General features: G+C 48.4%; 1 protein-coding gene across 3 annotated transcripts in view; it reads left to right on the forward strand.

Annotated features, from left to right (window-relative positions):
• The window catches only part of dpp6a (dipeptidyl-peptidase 6a), a 1,922,242-nt gene that overhangs the window by 971,533 nt on the left and 928,942 nt on the right, over nt 1–21,767 (forward strand). The window lies entirely within an intron of this gene.

Raw genomic sequence — 21,767 nt, forward strand, 5'->3', positions numbered from 1 at the left:
AGAAGGAACAGTTTGTGTGAGTACCATGAATGCACCTAAGGGGAGACTAGATAAACACAAGGGAGAAAGGAATATTCTCATGTGCTGATAGTTGGATGTGATTGGAGATAGGAGGACTCTCAAAACCGGAATGTAACAGTTGGGTTGAATGCTTCTTTCTGTGCAGCCCATTCTATGTAATTCTATGTGGAAGCCGACACATATTCCTTCCGAAAGGATAAGACTGGAACATCGTTGATTATAAAACCTACCATAATCTAAGAATTCCATCACAGAATACATAATATGAAGTGGAAGGGCAATCTGTCTATTCTTATATGTCTTATAAATAATGATGTGGAGATGCCGGCGTTGGACTAGGGTGAGCACAGTCTGAAGTCTTACAACACCAGGTTAAAGTCCAACAGGTTTGTTTCGATGTCACTAGCTTTCGGAGCGCTGCTCCTTCCTCAGGTGAATGAAGGGGTATGTTCCAGAAACACATATATAGACAAATTCAAAGATGCCAAACAATGCTTGGAATGCGAACATGAGCAGGTGATTAAATCTTCACAGATCCAGAGATGGGGTAACCCCAGGTTAAAGAGGTGTGAATTGTGTCAAGCCAGGACAGTTGGTAGGATTTCGCAGGCCAGATGGTGGGGGATGAATGTAATGCGACATGAATCTCAGGTCCCGGTTGAGGCCGCACTCATGTGTGCGGAACTTGGCTATAAGTTTCTGCTCGGCGATTCTGCGTTGTCGCGGGTCCTGAAGGCTGCCTTGGAGAACGCTTACCCGGAGATCAGAGGCTGAATGCCATTGACTGCTGAAGTGTTCCCCGACTGGAAGGGAACATCCCACAGCATCCCACATGATGACGGCATTGCTGCAACAGCCTCAGTACTCAACACCGACAACTGCCAATCTCCAGACGCAATTCTGCAACTCCTCCGCTTCATTCTGGATCACAACGTCTTCACCTTCGACAGCAAGTTCTTCATCCAGACGCACGGAACAGCCATGGGGACCAAATTCGCACCCCAATACGCCAACATCTTCATGCACAAGTATGAACAGGACCTACTCACCGCACAGGACCTTCAACTGACGTTATACACCAGATACATCAATGCCATTATTTTCCTTTGGACCCACGGCGAAGAATCACTGAAACGACTACACAATGACATTAATAAGTTCCATCCAACCATCAGACTCACCATGGACTACTCTCCAAAATCAGTTGCATTCTTGGACACACTTGTCTCCATCAAGGACGGTCACCTCAGCACTTCGCTTTACCTCAAACCCACGGATAACCTCACGATGCTCCACTTCTCCAGCTTCCACCCTAAACATATTAAAGAAGCCATCCCCTATGGACAAGCTCTCCATATACACAGGATCTGCTCTGACGAGGAGGAGCGTAACAGTCATCTACAGATGTTGAAAGATGCCCTCGTACGAACGGGATATGGCGCTCGACTCATTGATCGACAGTTCCAACGCGCCACAGCGAAAAAGCGCACCGACCTCCTCAGAAGACAAACATGGGACACAACCGACAGAATACCCTTCGTCGTCCAGTACTTCCCCAGAGCGGAGAAATTACGTCATCTTCTTCACAGCCTTCAACACATCATTGATGGCGATGAACATCTTGCCAAGGTCATCCCCACACCCCCACTACCTGCCTTCAAACAACCGCGCAACCTCAAACAAACCATTGTTTGCAGCAAACTACCCAGTCTTCAGAACAGTAACCACGACACCACACAACACTGCCATGGCAATCTCTGCAAGACGTGCCAGATCATCGACATGGATACCACTATTACATGTGAGAACACCACCCACCAGGTACGCGGTACGTACTCGTGCGACTCGGCCAACGTTGTCTACCTCATACGCTGCAGGAAAGGATGTCCCGAAGTGTGGTACATTGGCGAGACCATGCAGACGCTGTGACAACGAATGAACGGACATCGTGCAACAATCACCAGGCATGAATGTTCCCTTCCAGTCGGGGAACACTTCAGCAGTCAAGGGCATTCAGCCTTTGATCTCCGGGTAAGCGTTCTCCAAGGCGGCCTTCAGGACGCGTGACAGCGCAGAATCGCCGAGCAGAAACTTATAGCCAAGTTCCGCACACATGAGTGCGGCCTCAATCGGGACCTGGGATTCATGTCGCATTACACTCATCCCCCACCATCTGGCCTGCGAAATCCTACCAACTGTCCTAGCTTGATACAATTCACACCTCTTTAACCTGGGGTTACCCCATCTCTGGATCTGTGAAGGTTTAATCACCTGCTAGTGGTCGCATTCCAAGCATTGTTTGGCATCTTTGAATTTGTCTACATATGTGTTTCTGGAACATACCTCTTCATTCACCTGAGGAAGGAGCAGCGCTCCGAAAGCTAGTGACATCGAAACAAACCTGTTGGACTTTAACCTGGTGTTGTAAGACTTTGTACTCTCTTATTAATAGACATGAATGGAACCTGAATAGGGACAGAACCTGTGTCAGGGCATCTTTACAGAAAACCACAAAAGGGTCAGGATTTGGCATGAGCATTCCTTACAAGCAGAGAGATAGGAATGGAATGGTTTCAGATCCAGCGAGTCCAGCACAGGAAAAACACCTCGTCCCGAGAAAATCCCTTCTGAAACCAAGGAGAGGGATTGTATCAAGGAGAGGCATTTTGACTTTTTGATTTTCTCTGGAGTGCTCCACTTAGAGTTGGGCGGTTCCACTGATGGGACAGTGGTTTTATCCAGTAAGAAACAAAGCCAGTGCAGAACTGAAAGGATATGGCTTTCATCTATGGCAGGTGCTGAGTTGGCTCATTGCACCACGCTTGGCGACAAGGACAATGCCTGGGGGCTGCTGCATCCTCGGGTTCGGGACACAGACTGAAGTTCCCATTTCCTACTGCTGACTCTGGCCCTTGCTTGAAATGCACCTGAGTGCATGTAAACTCAGGGGTTGTGGATCCAGGTTACTCATCCAGACTGACACTCCAGCACGGTACTGAGCATGTGCTGCACTGTCTTCTGGGGAAAATGTGAAACTGAGTCCCAGAGTGCCCTCTCAGAATGGATGTAAAAGACGGCATGGTACTATTCGAAGAAGAGCAGCGGGGTTCTCCCCAATGCCCCGCTCAATATTTACCCCACAATCAACATGAAGAAAACAGATCACCTGGTCCTCGTCACTTTGCTGTTTAAGGGTCTTTGTGTTAAGTAATGGGTTAAGAGACATTGCAATTAGTTGTCTCATTTATGTTAAGTATCCAGTAATTGACACTGATATGTAAAGGGGCTTCAGGTGGCCTCTGTCAGGTGATGTGTAGTTAGAATTTTGTGCAAAGTCTGTTGCAATGAAATGAATGTGTGTTAGTGAAAAAAGAACAGAACTTTAGACTCTTCATATCACAGCAACTAAAATGTCTAACAATTGGTAGCAGAGGATGGTTGCTGTGTAAATGTGAAGGGTTGAAAGATACAACTTTTCCAGATCAAACCAAGGAGTGAGTGAGAAAAGAAAAAATCGGATATATGGCTGAACCGAGGATAAAGATGGCTGGATATGACCATACTCCCTTATTTTCTGAAAGGGAATCGTACGACCAATGGAGAAGTGCAGTAGTTATGTAGACTAAGGTAACTGCCCTTTCTCTACCATATGGCAGTAAAATCCGAAACAAAGTGCTTTCTGAACTGGAATTGGAAGAGTTAGACTCAGACTCAATTGCCCTTAGTGTTGGGTGGGGTTACTGGGTTATGGGGATAGGGTGGAGGTGTGAGCTTGGGTAGGGTGCTCTTTCCAAGAGCCGGTGCAGACTCGATGGGCCGAATGGCCTCCTTCTGCACTGTAAATTATATGAAATAAGAAGGTCTGGAGACTTTATTACATTATATGGATAAGATTTATAATAAAGATGACTTGTTAAGTGCGTATGAAGCATGGTCGGATTTTGATAGGTTCCGGAAAATGCAGGATTTCTCCATGGAAGATTATATAATGGAATTTGGCAAACTATATAAAAGACTGCAGAAACACAACCTGGAATTTCCACAGTCTGTGTTGGCCTTTAAATTACTTGACTGTGCTAGAGTGAGCAACATGGATAGGCTCCTGGTTTTGACAGGAGTTCAGTTTACTGATAAGGATACCTTATTCGAACAGATGACAAAAGCTTTACAAAAGTTTCTGGGGAAACATTCGGTTCCGATGACTCTGACGACCCAAATAGGTCAGCCTGCAATAAGGCAGAATATGGAAGATACACTACTAACAGGATGGCAAAATCATATGGCTACGAACAGGGCTCAAGACTATAGAAGGAGACCAAGACAAGGAAATTATGAAGACAGAAACCCAGTTTGAACCTACAATAGGAAGATGAACCCCAGAAATGCACGGGACATGATAAATCAATGTTTTCGATGTGACTCTCAATACCATTATGCTTTCAACTGTCCAACTCGTTATGATAGAGTGTTTGAAGCGACACATGACATGGAAGAGTCAGAAGAGGAAAAAGATTGTGACCAGAAAGAAAGCATTGTCCTATTGACAAGCAGTTTTACGCCGGTAATGAGGGTGTTGGTTGCAGAATCCTTCAACTGTGCTGTATTGGACAGTGGGTGCACATCTACTGTGTGGAATTGACTGGTTAAAATGTTATCTGGACTCCTTGAATGCTGAAAATCGTAACAAGGTTAAGGAATTTGAAAGTTCCACAAGTTTCTGGTTTGGGGATGATAATACCCTGAAGTCGCTGAAAAGAGTGGTGATCCCTTGCAATATTGCCGGAGTGAATCATTTCATCAGCACGGATGTTGTATCAAGTGAGATACCTTTGCTTCTGAGCAGACCGTCGATGAAGAAAGCACACATGAAACTGGATATGGAACAGGATAAGGCAACAGTTTTTGGAAAGACGGGGGACTTACAATTTACACAGTCGGGACACTATTGTCTTCCCTAACTGACAAATAATATTTCAAGTAGAGTGGTTAAGGATGTGTTAATGGCAGTTGAAAATGGGACTTTAGCTGATAAAAAGCTTGTGGTATTAAAACTGCATAGGCAATTTGCTCATCCGTCTCCTCGGAGGCTGAAAAATCTATTAAAGGTTGCAGGGGTAAGGGATGACGACTATACTAGAACAGGTTAGTGATCGCTGTGAAGTTTGTAGGAAGTACGGAAGGACACCAGCACGACCGATAGTAACTCTACCTTTGGCCAGGGATTTTAACGACATTGCGGCCATGGATCTTAAGACCTGGGATAAAGCAAATAATATATTTATTTTGCATTTTGTAGATTTAGCAACCAGACTTAGTCAATCAACGATTGTATGAAGTGAAGAAAAGAGAGTAATTCTGGATCAAATCGTGGAAAAATGGATAGGGACAGGAATGGGTCCACCGGCAAAACTCCTTACGGACAATGGGGGAGAATTTGCTAATGATGAGTTTAGGGATATGTGTGAAAACGTGAATATCAGAGTCATGAATACGGCTGCAGAAAGCCCATTTAGTAATGGTGTCTGTGAAAGAAATCATGCTGTCATCGATGACATGCTTCAGAAAATTTTGGCAGATCGACCAAATTGCAGGCTAAATTCAGCTTTAGCATGGGTGGTATATGCAAAGAATTCATTGGGGGCTATAGTCCTTATCAATTAGTGTTTGGTAGAAATCCTAAAATTACGTCCATTTTGGATGACCAGCCTCCAGCTTGGGAGGGGACTACAATTCGCTCTGGATTTGCTGAACATTTAAATGCATTACATAGCAGTAGAAAAGCTTTTTTGGAAGTAGAAGTCTCTGAAATAATTCGCAGTTCTTTAAGACATAACGTATGGCCATCAGATGCCGTTTTTCAGCAAGGAGACATGGTCTACTATAAGAGAGACAATTCTAATGAATGGAAAGGCCCAGGGAAGATCATAGGCATAGATGTCAAAACAATTATTTTGCAACATGGTAATCAAACTGTTAGGGTACATTCATCAAGGATAATGGGTACAGATTACAAATTTTCAAATTTAGACAGAGCAGACAGACATGACAAGGAACCAGAGTCATCTGATACGCATGTGTTACAGAACTATGAGGACCAGTTAACTAATATAGACAGGGTTTCTGTAGAGGAACACAACACTTCTGATGAATTAGAACAGGCCATTTTTCCGAAAGGGCAACTGCCAAAAGTTGGTACAAAAGTGACATACTTGCCTGAAGGGTCTAGTCAATGGAAGGATGCAACTGTTATTAGGAGAGCAGGGAAGGCCACTGAAAAGTATAAACATTGGTTGAATGTACAGCATTCAGGGGAAGGAGTCAAGACAATGGATTGGGAAAACAAAGTTCAAAAATGGAGGGCACAGAAACGCAGTGCCAGTTCAGATAGTACATCGGATAGTGAACAGGTCCGCAGGAAAAGGTCGAGAACTATTGAAAGGACATCCCACAGCAGAGTGGAAAGATCAAGCAGTAGCAGTACAGAACGAGATACCAGGCAGGAGAGGGGACGTAGTTTATCAAGATCTCGGAACATGAGAAAGACTACGAATACTAATAGGAGTAGAAGCCCACATGCACGTGAGATTTTGGTGGCTTCAAATAAATTAGATGGAAAATGTTATCAAAGATGCTAAACAGCAAGAATTGCATAGTTGGAGTGAATTTGGGGTATACACGGAAGTACCGGATCGGCGACAAAGAGCTCTATCCCACAGATGGATTTGCACGGAAAAGGTTCTTCTGGATGGAACTTATAAGGGAAAGGCCAGGATTGTGGCAAGGGGATTTGAGAAAACTTAGAAGATCAGGATTTAAGGGTAGATTCACCTGCAGCAGGAAAGGTTATTTTAAAGATCTTCTTGGCTCTATTAGCCACAAAGGCATGGAAATGCAAATCTATAGATATAAAAGCTGCCTTTTTGCAGGGGCATTAGCTCCAGAGAGACATTTTTCTCTGTCCTCCTAAAGAAGCAGCTAACACAGAAGGGGTACTCTGGAAGTTGAACAAATGCGTATATGGATTAAATGATGCATCTAGAGTCTGGTATTTTTCGGTAAGGTCAGTTTTGTTAAAGTTAGGCTGTTGCCAGTTGAAAGCAGACTATGCAATGTTTTACTGGCACTATAAAGGAAATCTTTCTGGCATCTTTCTGATGCATGTCAATGATTTTTTGTGGGGTGGGACTCGTGATTTTGAAGCTATTGTAATCTCTGGTTTGAGGAAAGAATTCAGGTTGGAAGTCAGGCTTCCGGTGCATTTAAATATATTGGACTGGAAATTGGACAGACTAAGTTAGGGGCAACTTTACGTCAGCAATCTTATTTAGAAAGCATCAGCCCAATAGCAATTAGTCGTGGCCGAGTTTCACAAAAAGACACAATGGCTTCAAAGATAGAAAAAGAGCAACTACGAAGTTTAATTGGGCAACTGAACTGGTTAGGTAGACAGACTAGACCGGACGTGAGTTTTGATGTCTTAGAGTTGAGTATAAAAATGAATGATCCCAAAGTGGAAGTCATAATAAGAGCAAATAAAGCATTGGCCAAATTAAAAACGCACGAGTGTGTTTTGAAGTTCCCGGTTTTAGGTGACCGTAGGCACTTGAAACTCATAATTTATAGTGATGCGTCCTACGCAAATTTATGTGATGGGGTTTCAAGCGCAGGAGGTTTTATAATTTTCCTTTTGGTGAACAATGGTAAATGTTGCCCGCTTGTGTGGGAAACAAAGAAAATAAGGAGAGTGGTAAAAAGCACTTTGGCTGCTGAGACGTTAAGCCTTGTAGAGGCGGTGGATATGGCCTTTTATATAAGTCAGATATTGACAGAAATAGGGCAGCATGGTAGCATTGTGGATAGCACAACTGCTTCACAGCTCCAGGGTCCCAGGTTTGATTCCGGCTTGGGTCACTGTCTGTGCGGAGTCTGCACATCCTCCCCGTGTGTGCATGGGTTTCCTCCGGGTGCTCCGGTTTCCTCCCACAGTCCAAAGATGTGCAGGTTAGGTGGATTGGCCATGATAAATTGCCCTTAGTGTCCAAAATTGCCCTTAGTGTTGGGTGGGGTTACTGGGTTATGGGGATAGGGTGGAGGTGTTGACCTTGGGTAGGGTGCTCTTTCCAAGAGCCGGTGCAGACTCGATGGGCCGAATGGCCTCCTTCTGCACTGTAAATTCTATGAATTCTATGAAATTTGGGGATTAGGGGATTTGGGTAATATACCTATTGACTGTCACATTGACAATAAATCCCTGTGGGAAAATGTGCACTCTACAAAAAGTGTCAATGAAAAGAGGTTACGGATAGACATCGCAAGTTTGAAGCAGATGTTGGACAGAGGGGAAATAACAAAAATTAAATGGGCCGACAGTAGTTATCGACAGTCAGACTGTTTTACGAAAAGAGGGGCGAGTTCACAGAAACTTTTGGATATTGTTAATGCAGGGCACTTGTTTCTGTGAATTTTTTTTCTTTCTCGTCCAAACAAAAAAAAAACTGGAAAACACATCATGTGTGTGTTTTTGAGTTTCTTGAAATTTTGTTTTCACCTAATTATTTTTTTTCTCCAAGGGGAGGTTGTTAAGTAATGGGTTAAGAGACATTGCAATTAGTTGTCTCATTTATGTTAAGTATCCATTAATTGACACTGATATGTAAAGGGGCTTCAGGTGGCCTCTGTCAGGTGATGGCTGGTTAGAGTGTTGTGCAAAGTCTGTTGGAATGAAATAAATGTGTGTTAGTGAAAAAGGAAACGAACTTTAGACTCTTCATATCACAGCAACTAAAACGTCTAACACTTTGCTGTTACAAAAATATTGAAGAAAGGTAATAATTTAAAAAAAAAAGACTGCTCATCTTTCCCCACCAACTGAGTTTCTACTCTCTTGAATTATTCCTCGAAAGAACAAGAAACAGAGCAGAATGTTAATGGGTGGAATCTTACCATATTTTTTCAAAGTGAGAGACTCAGACTCAAAACTGGTGTGAAGCTCTCCAGTTGCACAGGGCGGTTTTCAGTTCAGCCTCCTTAAAGAATAAAAATGAGTAATGTAGTGTTTACACTGTCACTCTGATGAGGCGAGAGCTGATATAGTCGGTAACCGGCTCCACAGAGATCGGGGCACCATCTTTAAACGGAGCCTCGATCAGAACAGAAGTGTTAACACCGCTCCACCGCCCCCCCCAAATGGGTGTTTATCCGCTGATCATAGCCCACCACAGTAGCCTCTTGCCCCCATGCCTCCAGGTTTTCCCCCCTCACTGCCTGCTCTCTCCCTCCCCCACCGCACATAAACTGAACCCCCCCCCCCCCTCCTTCCATGGGCTCCCTGAGGGCCAGCCCATGGAACAGCATCCTGGCAATGCCAACCTACCTGTGCCAACCTGCCTGGGCCAACATGTGCTGGGGTCACTGCCTAGGTGTGTCCCTTTCCGCCCCGGGGCTGAACTTACCTTTGCACCCGCTGGAGGGATCCCCTCACTGATTCACATTTTAAAACGCCTGTTGTAAACCTCGCTAGCGTGACGCCATGTCGGTGAGGCATGAATATTTATTGAGGGGGGATCGTTTGGTGGGAAGGCCTGTTGATGACATTGAAATTTATTGTAATTCTTTTAATGAGGTTCCTGCCCTTTGCAGGCGTGAACCTTGCGACCTCACTGTCGAAGGCCGGAAACGCAATCTCTCCGGAGAGAATCTCATTTCCCGATTCTCTCCGGATCTTCCCCCCGTGTCGCCGTTCTCTCTGATGGCGATCGGGGGCTGGAAATCTCCCCCAAAAGCTTTCTTCCACAGTGCAGCAGGAGATTTCTGAGCAAATTCTTGATGGGGCTATTTATTTTCTCCGTGTTTAAACTCTCTACACTTGCTTTGGAAACACATGACACAATATGAATTCTATCAATTGGGCCACTAGTAGATGACTCCACATTGACAAATAATGCAGGACTATCAGCTCTGCCCAAAACAAAAGCTTATGAAACACATGAAAACAGCATTTGGAAGTGACTGAAAAATTTTGTGAAGTACAAACAGCGGATTAAGCAGAACTCAGGAATGTTGCGGAGGGGGGAGAGGTAAGGATTGGTAGGTGCTTGTGGGGCAGGGTATGACAACAACAGCTTCCTTTTATGTTGCACCTTTAGCATTGTGAAACATCCCAAGAATCACAGAGTGCAGAAGAGGCCGTTCGGCCCATCAAGTCTGCACCAACGCATGAAAAACACCTGACCTGCCTACCTAATCCCATTCGCCAGCAGTTGGCCCATAGCCTTGAATGTTATGAAGTGCCAAGTGCTCATCGAGGTACTTTTTAAAGGATGTGAGGCAACCCGCCTCTGTCACCCTCCCAGGCAGTGTGTTCCAGACCATCACCATCCTCTGAGTAAAAAAGGTTTTCCTCAAATCCCCCCTGAACCCCTCACCTTGAACTTGTGCCTGATCCTTCAACTAAGGGCAACAGCTGCCCCTATCCACTCTGTCCACACCCCTCATAATCTTGCACACCTTGTTCAGGTCGCCCCTCAGTCTTCTCTACTCCAGCAAAAACAACCCAAGCCTATCCAACCTTTCTTCATAACTCAAGTGTTCCATCCCAGGCAACATTCTGGTGAATCTCCTCTGCACCCCCTCCATTGCAATCACATCCTTCCTATAATGTGGCGACCAGAATTGCACACAGTACTCCAGCTGTGGCCTCCCCAAAATTCTATACAACTCCAACATGACCTCCCTGCATTTGTAATCTACGCCCCGATTGATGAAAGCAAGTGTCCCATGTGCCTTGATCACCGCCCCATCACCCTGCCCTTCTGCCTTCACAGATCTGTGGACAAACACTCCAAGGTCCCTTTGTTCCTCAGAACTTCCCAGTGTCAGGCCTTTCGCAGGAGTATTATCAAACACCATTTGACCCTGAGCCACATAAGGCAGTATTGGGACAGCTGACCAAAACCTTGGTGAAAGAAGCAGATTTTTAGGACTATCTGAAAGAAAGAGCAAGAGACTTAGAGAGGTTTGGGGAGGGATGTCGCTGGCTATACAGCATTATTGCCCACCCCTAGTTGCCCTTGAGAAGGTGGTGATGAGCTGCCTTCCGCTGCAGTCCATATGGTGTAGGTACACCCACAGTGCTGTTAGGGAGGGAATTCCAGGATTTTGGCCCAGTGACAGTGAAGGAATGGGGATATTTTTCCAAGTCAGGGTGTTGAGTGACTTGGAGGGGAACCTCCAGGTGGTCGGGTAGGTGCCAATTCCGATATAATATAGATTTATTCCTTACTACCTGATGGGCAGTTCTTGATTAATGCATCTTTCTCAGTAAAAATAATCCATTGACAGGAGCAAGGAAGGTTATTTCTAATTTAACTTAAAAGACGTATTAATTTGAAACTGTGTTCCAGACAAGCCGGTTTGGATTGCATGCCAGCTCACTGCAGGGGGTAGCCAGTGACTTTGTGCAATAGTTTAAAAAGTCTGATACAGCAGTCCATTGAGAATCTCTCCTGATTTTTGTTTGCAATGTTTTATGGCCCACATTCCTGAGGTCCTGGGAAGAGATAGCTCAGAGTCGGAGAGAGTCTGAGAAACGCAAAAGGTCACGTTGCACAGGTTCTGTGGTTTTAAGTAAATTAATTCTTACTGTGCCAAGAGCAGGCAACAGAATCTGTGATGTTAATAGGAATTGTATCCAGAACTGGATCCCACGCAGAGTTGAGGAAAAGACATAATCCTTACAGCTTGGCGGTCACTGATCTCTCCCATCATACCTTTAAGGACAGTAATGCGAGTATGATAGTATCCAAACAAATCAATTATACCATTATAAACGTAATTCTAATCATATCATCAACCCCTAGACATTAAAAAACCAGAATATTGATTCAAACATCACCTGTGCTGGAGACGGAATACGTGTCTGTATACCGTCTGCAATGTATTGCCGACTCTCGCCCAGAATATAAGCAATGATTTTCCCATTAGCGTTGTCTGCAGTACCTGGTGGGAAGCCTTTTCTTAATTGCACCACCCCCTTAAAAATGATCAGAAGAGCAAATGACTGCACGTAACCAGCCATCTTTGAAGGGGATTCTCAAAGCCTGTTTCACCTTCCAGAACTGTGCTCACATCACCGTGGCGCAGTGGTTCGCACTGCTGCATCACAGTGTCAGGAACCCGGGTTCAATTACAACCTCGGGTGACTGTCTGCGTGGAGTTTGCACATTCTCCCCATGACTGTGTGGCATTCCTCCGCATGCTCCAGTCTCCTCCCACATCCAATGACGTGCAGGTTAGGTGGATTGGCCACGCTAAATTGTCTCTTCGTGTTCAAGGGTTTGGTGGGGTCATGAGGATCGGGTGGGGGTGTGGGCTGAGATTGGGTGCTTTTTCAGAGGGTCAGTGTAGACTCGATGGGCCAAATGGCCTCCTGCACTGTAGAGATTGTATGATTCTATGATCAAGTAAGTCATTGGACTAGTAACCCACCGCCATTATCAGTAGTCAATCACACCTTTAAATTAATGCCCTTCAGGGGCAGGGATTGCCAATTCCCTACCTGGCCTGGAAATTCTGTCTCGCCAGAATCACCCACATAGTGTAGAAAAAAAAAGAGAATAGTGGCATCAATTGGCATCCGGGCAGGATGGTCGTCCACGGGCCTTCCCAATCTGCCCAGCATCCTCCAATACGGCATCCTCCTGCCCGATTATGTGCTCCCCCCTCCCTCTCCTCCCATGGCCTTCAAACATGCCATTTAAATTCTGCCCATGCCATTTAGTGTTTTTCTTTACACAGGAGAAATTGACTTACCAAAGTTTGTTCGTCAACTATCACAGAAAACGTTGCTGATCCATTCAATGGGCAAGATGTTCCCAAAGTGAATAACTTACTTCACCATAAAGCACACCAGAGTTAGGAGGCACGGCTGTGGTATCTCACAACCATGGCAGTTTGAGACATCTGACAGGAAGAAGAAGATGGGAAATGAGGAAATGGCCGAGGCATTGAACAGGTATTTTGTGTCGGTCTTCAAAGTGGGAGACACAATAACATGCCAATAATTGTTGCCAAGGGGGCTATGGCAGGTGAGGACCTAAAAACAATTATTATCACTCAGGAGGTAATGTTGGACAAACTAATGGGGCTAAAGGTAGGCAAATCTCCAGGCCCTGATGGAATATATCCCAGGGCACTAAAAGAGGCGGCGGGGGAAATAACAAATGCGCTCGTGTCAATTTACCAAAATTCGTTGGACTCTGGGGCAGATTGGAAAATAGTAAAGGTACACCACTGTTTAAAAGAGGAGGTTGACAAAAGGCAAGTAACTATAAGCTGGTTAGCTTAACTTCTCCAGCAGGAAAATGCTTGAATTTATCATTAAGAAAGAAATAGCAAGGCATCTGGATAGAAATTGTCCCATTAGCAGATGCAGCATGGGTTCATGAAAGGCAGGTCATGTTTGACTAATTTAGTGGAATTCTTTGAGGACATTACGAGCGCAGTGGACAATGGGGAACCGGTGGATGTGGTGTACCTGGATTTCCAGAAGGCATTTGACATAATTTATATGTTGACTTAAATAATAGCTATTAGACAAATGGTACTATATTCAGCAGTTGTACTTCCCCTTAATTCAGGTTCCTAATAATTAAAGTGCAACACAACCTTAATTTACAGTTGTTAAATTCAAAGTATATTCATTTGGACTGCACTGCAGCAACCGTTACCAGGTGCTGCTTGAAAGTGTTTGGCATTCTTTACTTTCAGTGCACATTCCTTTATGATGCAGATATTTTAAACATTACTCTAGCAGTGTGTAGTGAATGGGGATAGTAATTCTCTGACCAATGTAAAACCTATATCTTCAGTGTCCCTCAGACGCGCAACAGGAATCCAAGGTTCATGCTGCCAGGGATTTGAATGCTCTCCAGCGCTAAAGATGACGGATTGAACGGGAACGTAACTGGAAATATGTGCTTTGCATCCATTTGCCGCACAAAAGGCTGCTGCATGAGATAAAGATGCACGGCGTTACGGATAATATATTAGCATAGATAGAGGATTGATTAACTGACAGAAAGCAAAGAGTGGGGATAAAAGGGTGGATTTCTGGTTGCCAATCAGTGGCTAGTGGTGTGCTTCAGGGTTGTGTTGAGTCCACAATTGTTCACAATTTACATAGCTGAACTGGAGTTGGGGACCAAGTGTAATGCGTCAAAGTTTGCAGATGACACGAAGATGAGTGGTAGAGTCAAGTGTGCAGAGTACACTGAAAGACTATAGAGGGATATAGATAGTTTGGTGAGTGGGCAAGATGGAGTGCGATATTGGTAAATGTGAGGTTATCCATTTTGTTAGGATGGACTATTATTTAAATGGTAAAAATTGCAGCACGCTGCTGTGCAGAGGGACCTGGGTGTCCTTGTGCATGAATTGCAAAATGTTGGTTTGCAGGTGCAGCAAGTAATTAAGAAGGCAAATGGAATTTTGACCTTCATTTCTAGAGGGATGGAGTTTAAAAACAGGGAGGTTATGTTGCAGCTGTATAGGGTGGTGGTGAGGCCACACCTGGAGTACTTAATGATGAAGGAAATAGAAATAGATAGGATAGAAACAGGGAGGCTGTTTCCATTGGCGGGTGAAACTAGGACTTGGGGCATCGCTTCCAAATCAGGGGGAATTTAGGACCGAGTTGAGGAGGAACTTCTTCGCCCAAAGGATCGTAAATCTGTGGAATTCCCTGCCTAGTGAAGCAGTTGAGGCTATCTCGTTTAATGTTTTTAAGGCAGAGGTAGATAGATTTTTGAATAGTATAGGAAGAAAAGGTTACGGTGAGTGGGCGGGTAAGCGAAGCTGAGTTCCCCAAAAGATCAGCCATGGTCTTATTGAATGGCAGAGCAGGCTCAAGGGCCAAATGGCCTACTCCTGCTCCTAGTTTTTATGTTCTTATGAGACATCCTTGAAAAGCTTACCTCATGTGAATAAGACTCTAAAAACTTCTTGGGCGTCATTCTCCGACCCCCCAGAGGGTCGGAGAATGGCCGTTGGCCGCCGTGAATCCCGCCCCCGCCGGTTGCCGAAGTCTCCGAAGGGAGAAAAGTCGGCGGGGCGTTAATGTCGCCGCTGCCGTCGGAGAATGTCACGGGTCTGCGCAAGGCAGCCGATTTTCGGCCTGCCGATATTCTCCCTTCCGGATGGGCCGAAGTCCCGTCGACGTGATGACCGTTCACGTCGACGTAAATCAAACCTCCTTTTCATCGGCGTGACCCGGTGCTCCAGGCTCACGCCGACCAGCGTGGAGGTGAGTGACGGCCTGGGGGGTTGGCTCTGGGCAGGCGATGGCGTGGCCGCAGTCTGAATGCGTGAGGAGAGGTGTGTCTCGGGTTGTGAGTGTGTGTGTGTGCGGCGGGGGGGGGGGGGGGGGGGTGGTTAGAGTAGGCTGGGCTCCGGGGGAGTGCCGGGAGGGGGTCGTGCCGGGGAGGGGGATGGGGGGTCCGTGCCGGGTTGGAGGTTGGGGGGGGGGGTCCGTGCCAGGGTGGAGGTTGGGGGGGGTCCGTGCCGGGGAGGGGGATGGGGGGTCCGTGCCGGGGTGGAGGTTGGGGGGGGGGGGTCCGTGCCGGGGTGGAGGTTGGGGGGGGTCCGTGCCGGAGTGGAGGTTGGGGGGGTGTCCGTGCCGGGGTGGAGGTTGGGGGGGGGGTCCGTGCCGGGGTGGAGGTTGGGGGGGGTCCGTGCCGGGGAGGGGGATGGGGGGTCCGTGCCGGGGTGGAGGTTGGGGCGTCCGTGCCGGGGTGGAGGTTGGGGGGGGGTTCGTGCCGGAGAGGGGGATGGGGGGTCCGTGCCGGGGTGGAGGTTGGGGGGGGGGGTCCGTGCCGGGGAGGGGGATGGGGGGTCCGTGCCGGGGTGGAGGTTGGGGGGGTCCGTGCCGGGGAGGGGGATGGGGGGTCCGTGCCGGGGTGGAGGTTGGGGGGGGGTCCGTGCCGGGGAGGGGGATGCGAGGGCAAGTGAGTTGGTCCACCTGGCCAGGTGCCAGCCTCCAACAGTTGGACCCATGCGGTCCATGCCACCTGGCTGGGGGGAGGAGGGGATATGGGCACTGATGACATGTCGTCGTTCCCCTCCCCCCACCAGGCTGTCATGTTTTCCGATCATCCAGCGATGTTGGCCGCCGTGGCGGCAGCCGCTCATGTCAATGTTGCCCTGGATGAGGAGGAGGAGGAGGAGGAGGAACGTGCCAGAGAGGCGGCGCAGGCTGCCGCAGAGGGACAGGCGGCAGTGCCCAGGCTGGAGGGACACCTGACCGACAGGACGAGGAGGGGGAGGAGGACGTCGCGGCCCCACGGCAACGGAGGCACCCGAGGGCGCCCCGTGTGTACCGGCCCCGGCAGTCATACCAGGACCTAACGGACCGGGAATGCAGGAGGAGACTGCGGATGAGGCGGGAAACCGTGGCACACATCTGCCACCTGCTGGCACACCTGTCACCGCGTGGCACTGGCGGGGGACACCCTCTCCCCGTGTCCGTCAAGGTTACGGTGGCCCTGAACTTTTATGCAACGGGGTCATTCCAGGCACCGAGTGGTGACCTGTCCGGCATATCGCAGACATCGGTGCATCCGGGCAGTGACAGATGCCCTATATGCCATGGCGCACCGCTACATCCGCTTCCCCGTGGACCGGGCCAGCCAAGATGCCCGGGCCGTGGGCTTCTCTGCCGTGGCCAGGTTCCCCATGGTCCAGGGCGCGATCGATGGGATGCACGCCGCCGTGCGGCCACCTGCAGATAACAGGGCCGTGTTCACCAATAGGAAGGGGACCTATTTGATGAACATACAGGTGGTCTGCGACCACCGCATGATGATCATGCACGTCTGCGCCCGTTACCCAAGCAGTGTACACGACTCATACGTGTTGTCGCGGTCATCCATCCCCGGCATGTACAAGGGACGCCATCCCCGGCTGAGGGGCTGGTTGCTGGGCGACAGGGGCTACCCATTGCGATCGTGGCTGATGACGCCTCCTACCTCCACCTGCTGTACCGGGACGGTTGTGTTCTGCGCACCAGTGAGTGTACCAGACGCCTCATCACTGAAGTGCCCAACCGAGGTGAGTGTTTCTGCGATGGTGGAGGGTGTTGGTGACAGCAGTGGCGTTGTGTCATGCTCTTCGTCCCACTCTGAGTCCATGGCATTTTGGGGTGGGGGTTCGTCTCCACCCATTCACTCTGAGTCACTGTCCGGTATTTCGTCTTCCTGGGTAGTGCTGTCCCGGGTAGGGGTGTCCTGGGCAGTGCTGTCCTGGGCAGTGCTGTCCCGGGTAGTGGTGTCCCGGGTAGTGGTGTCCCGGGTAGTGGTGTCCCGGGTAGTGGTGTCCCGGGTAGTGGTGTCCTGGCTCGGATGTGACGGGGGCCTGTGGCTGCCCCCCTCGTCGCTGGGTGGTCGCTCCCGCACGTGACGGGGGTGTCGTCTCCCTGTTGCTCCAGGTCTCTCCGTCCCCCGTGGCCTCCGAGGGGCATCCTGCGGGCGTCGCAAGCTGGAGGGTGCGGGTCTCTCCGTCTCCCATGGTGTGCGAGGGGCATCCTGCGGGCGTCGCATGCTGGAGGGTCTGGGTCTCTCCGTCTCCCGTGGCCTCCGAGGGGCATCCTGCGGGCGTCGCATGCTGGAGGGTCCGGGTCTCTCCGTCTCCCGTGGCCTCCGAGGGGCATCCTGCGGGCGTCGCATGCTGGAGGGTTCGTGTCTCTCCGTCTCCCGTGGCCTCCGAGGGGCATCCTGCAGGTGGTCTGCATCTGCGGGGATGGGTGCCTGGACGTTTGGTCCTGCGATACACAATGAAGCATGCATGGTTAGACATCAGGCAGTGATCAGGTGATATGGGGGAGGGGGATATAGGGGAGGGGGGATATGGGGACGGGCTGTCGGTGGCTCACTTGCTACTACGCCCCCGACCTCTGCATCAGCAACCTCCCGGTCGTCAGGTCTGCCAGCCAGTTCCAGGGCCCTTTCCTCGTGTTCGGTCAGTGGCCTCTCATCAGCGGGGCCTCCTCCAGTCCTCACATGCTCCCTATTGTTGTGTGCGCGCTTATCCTGTGGGGGGGGGGGGGGGGGGGAGGGGGTGGCAGGGGTAAAAGGCAACACTGTTAGGCTGGTATATGAATGCACGCCATCGGTTGCGCGTGCATTGCAGAGGTTAAGGTTAGGGCTGGATTCACTTGGGGATATGGGGGAGGGGGGGATATGGGGGAGGGGGGGATATGGGGGAGGGGGGGAATATGGGGGAGGGGGGGGAATATGGGGGAGGGGGGGGAATATGGGGGAGGGGGGGGAATATGGGGGAGGGGGGGGAATATGGGGGAGGGGGGGGAATATGGGGGAGGGGGGGGAATATGGGGGAGGGGGGGGAATATGGGGGAGGGGGGGGAATATGGGGGAGGGGGGGGGATATGGGGGAGGGGGGGAATATGGGGGAGGGGGGATATGGGGGAGGGGGGATATGGGGGAGGGGGGATATGGGGGAGGCTCACCCTGCCTGCTCTGACGAGGTCGTTCACCTTCTTGTGGCACTGGGTGCCTGTCCGTGGTGTCAGGACCGCAGCGGTGACGGCCTCTGCCACTTCCCTCCACAGACGCCGGCTGTGGCGTGGGGCAACTCTGCAGCCGTGCCCGGGATACAGGGCGTCCCTCCTCTGCTTCACCGCGTCCAGGAGTGCCTCCACATCCCGTGACTCGAACCTCGGGGCTGAGCGGCGGCCAGCCATCCAGTCGGGTGTTCCGGTCGGGTGCGGGGGAGCAGCGCGGCCTTATGCGCCGTCACGCCGTGCGGCGCGTATGACGCTGCACGGCGTGATCCACTGCGCAACCGCGGATCCCGTTACATCGCTGCTAGCCCATTTTGGGCCGGAGACTTTCGACCCATTTTCCGACGTGACGCAAGTCGGATTTGCGCCGATCGGCGGACTTTCCGCCGATAACGGAGAATTTTGCCCCATATCTTTGGAGTTTCCTAAAGATTGAGCTTTCCAGTTTATTGAATAGCAGGGGCTTTAACAATGGAGAACTCTCCTGAAGTAAGACATGACAAGGCAGCTTCATTAGTAACAGGGGGGATGAATGAGACTCCACTGAAATAGCACACAGTAGATATTTAGTTGTCAGAATGGTTGTGTCACACATCACAGTAATACGTGCTCTTGCTAGGATTCATGTACCACATCCTCAAGTTCAAATTAAACTCATCAGATTGATTTAAAGGTCGATTATCATTTTGAAGTACACTCAATGAGAGGAGTTACTGATGAACAATTATTTATTGAAATGTAGGCAAATCTGTCGGAACAGCATTCACTGACAGAACATGGATGTTGCCACATTACCCGATTCAATTACTGGCAGCCAGACAAAGAGCAATGGAATACATTGTCGTAAAAGGCAGTTTGATGCTGAAACATCACTGTCCTTGCAAACCAAAATGAAATGGGGGTAAACTTACCTACTACCCATTCTGCAAAAGATTTTTTTCCCATAAAGCAAAAGCTAGAAAAAGAAAAATACTGCAAATGCTGGAAATCTGAATGAAGGTAAGAATACAGGCCAGGATTGCCCAGGGCCGCTCGCCAGACGAGGGAGGTCCGATGGCCCGGTGAATCGGGCATGGGGCCAAAAATGGGTTTCACACTGGCCGTGGAATCCGTTGCAAGTTTCCAAGCTGGCCCCACCAGCTTCGACCAGCTTCCCGACGTCCATGGCGAAGTTCCTGCCCAGGCCCTGCAGGAACATGCAAATGGCTCATTTGAGCTGTTTTGCATCTAATTTACGGGCAGGATGCCCAATTCACCTGCCTCGTAGGATACTCCCGCCCCTCCACCCCCGCCCCCTAGCCAGGAATCCAGCTGGCATGAATTGGGGCACGTCTTGAGGAATGGGGATCTGTTGGCTGCCAGTCTGAGGGGTGGCAAGGGGATGGGTTCCCTCCCTACAATTGTTTCTAGGGTGCCATGGGGGTATTTCATCGGAGGTGGAGGTTAGGGGGGGCTTGTGCTGGTCGGGCACCTTTCCTGGGAAGGTCTGTCAGGATCTCAAAACTAAAGCTCTCTGATAATAATGTGAAAGAGTTCCTATCTGTAGCCTTAAATGCTTTAATCTGTCTATCAGTATTCCAAGTTCACAATATGTGAGATGAGGTTAAAGTATTCCACTTAATATGGTGGACACCTTAGTGTTTTTTTCACAGTCAATTTCATTACCCTTTAACTTTTTCTAGCCAGTTTGTTGTATGCATAGTAGCTTAAAAGCTTTGAACTGCATTGTACACATTAAATTTGCCCTTTTAAACTATTGCCCTTTACAAGCTATTTGATTGATAAGTCCAGGCAGTTTCAAACGGAGGATTAAGATTGCTTATTTGTATAACTCTACAAGGATTTCATTAACTCAGGGGATCAGCTTTTTTTTTTGCTGTCTTTTTAAAGATGCTGTCTCTTTGTTCTCAAGAGCTTCCAGGTCCTTCATTCAAAGATTCTGATTTTGTTTTGTGGAGTATGTTTGTATAAATTTCATGTTGTCCAGTCTACTACTTAGAGAGATGACGATCGTGAAACCAGTTGTAAATTCCAACTGATTCAAAGGTTTGGCAACTCTGAAAATATTCCTAAACTGTTACTGTGATGTCCAGAATTTAAGTAATGGTCAACCAACTCAAAGACATCAAACTAACAAATCATTTAGTCTGCGTCCACCACCGGCAGCTTAGCCCCACCCTCAGGTTTTACAACGAACTGAAGTAGCTTGAGGCATTTGCAGAGTGCTTTAACAGTCTTTAGAGTTTAGATTTAACTTTTCCAATAGCGACTTAGACACCTATGAGTCAGGAAAACAACAGGGAGCTAATCAGATTGAAGAATTCTCACAGACAGCAAAGCTGGAAAACAAAGATGTCCAAATTATATTTAAATCCTTGTGGTGGCAGTGTTACAGATCACACAGGAAGCACGGGTTGCTGTGGCAATGGGAATGTTGTAGTCTGGAGCTATGGATGGTGATTGTAGAGGCTCTAACTTTTTTTCCGTCACCATAGCTGACCAGGAACCTGTCCTGCTCTTCCTGCCCGCCGTTGTGTGTGCTGGAATGATTTGCAGGTTGATAATAAACTTGTTTGGCCTCATTATGAATGCATCGTCCGTGGCCATCAAGTCCTAGGTTGGGATTCAAACCCAGAATGTCTGATAGGGGCAGGGAAGCTACTCACTGAGCCACAAGACTTCAAAATCCTTGTACAGAAAGCACAATATAGATTGGAACATGCACATGGGATTAATTGTGAAAACCCAATCGGAAAACACAAACATCTAAGAAAGTATTTTAACTTTTATTTTTTAAAATTTCTGCAACGTTGAATTTTCTTCTGTGAGAATGAGACTCCAGACTTATAAAGCGACGTTTTCAGGACAAGGGAGGATGTTGAGCAGTAATGCTGACTTAGTGCACAATTAAAAGCTTAGTTATTCCCAATTGAACAAGGCTTCATTTTTTTTTTTCACCTGTCTTTCTGGTGACAATGATGAATCATTAGTTAGCAGTGATCTCTGTGTTGATTCCATTCGCAAAGACGGCAGTGTCATGGTCTTGTGGAGGAGCAAGTTACCTCTGACCGAACCTGGGGATTTACACACGCACCTGTGCATTTGTGGACACGAGGGGCTGGATGCTCAGTCCCCCAGCCGTGTACTTCACGTCGTAGCGCCATTTGCTCAATCT

The sequence above is a fragment of the Scyliorhinus torazame genome, chromosome 6 (assembly GCF_047496885.1).
Source record: "Scyliorhinus torazame isolate Kashiwa2021f chromosome 6, sScyTor2.1, whole genome shotgun sequence".
Lineage (NCBI taxonomy): Eukaryota > Metazoa > Chordata > Chondrichthyes > Carcharhiniformes > Scyliorhinidae > Scyliorhinus > Scyliorhinus torazame.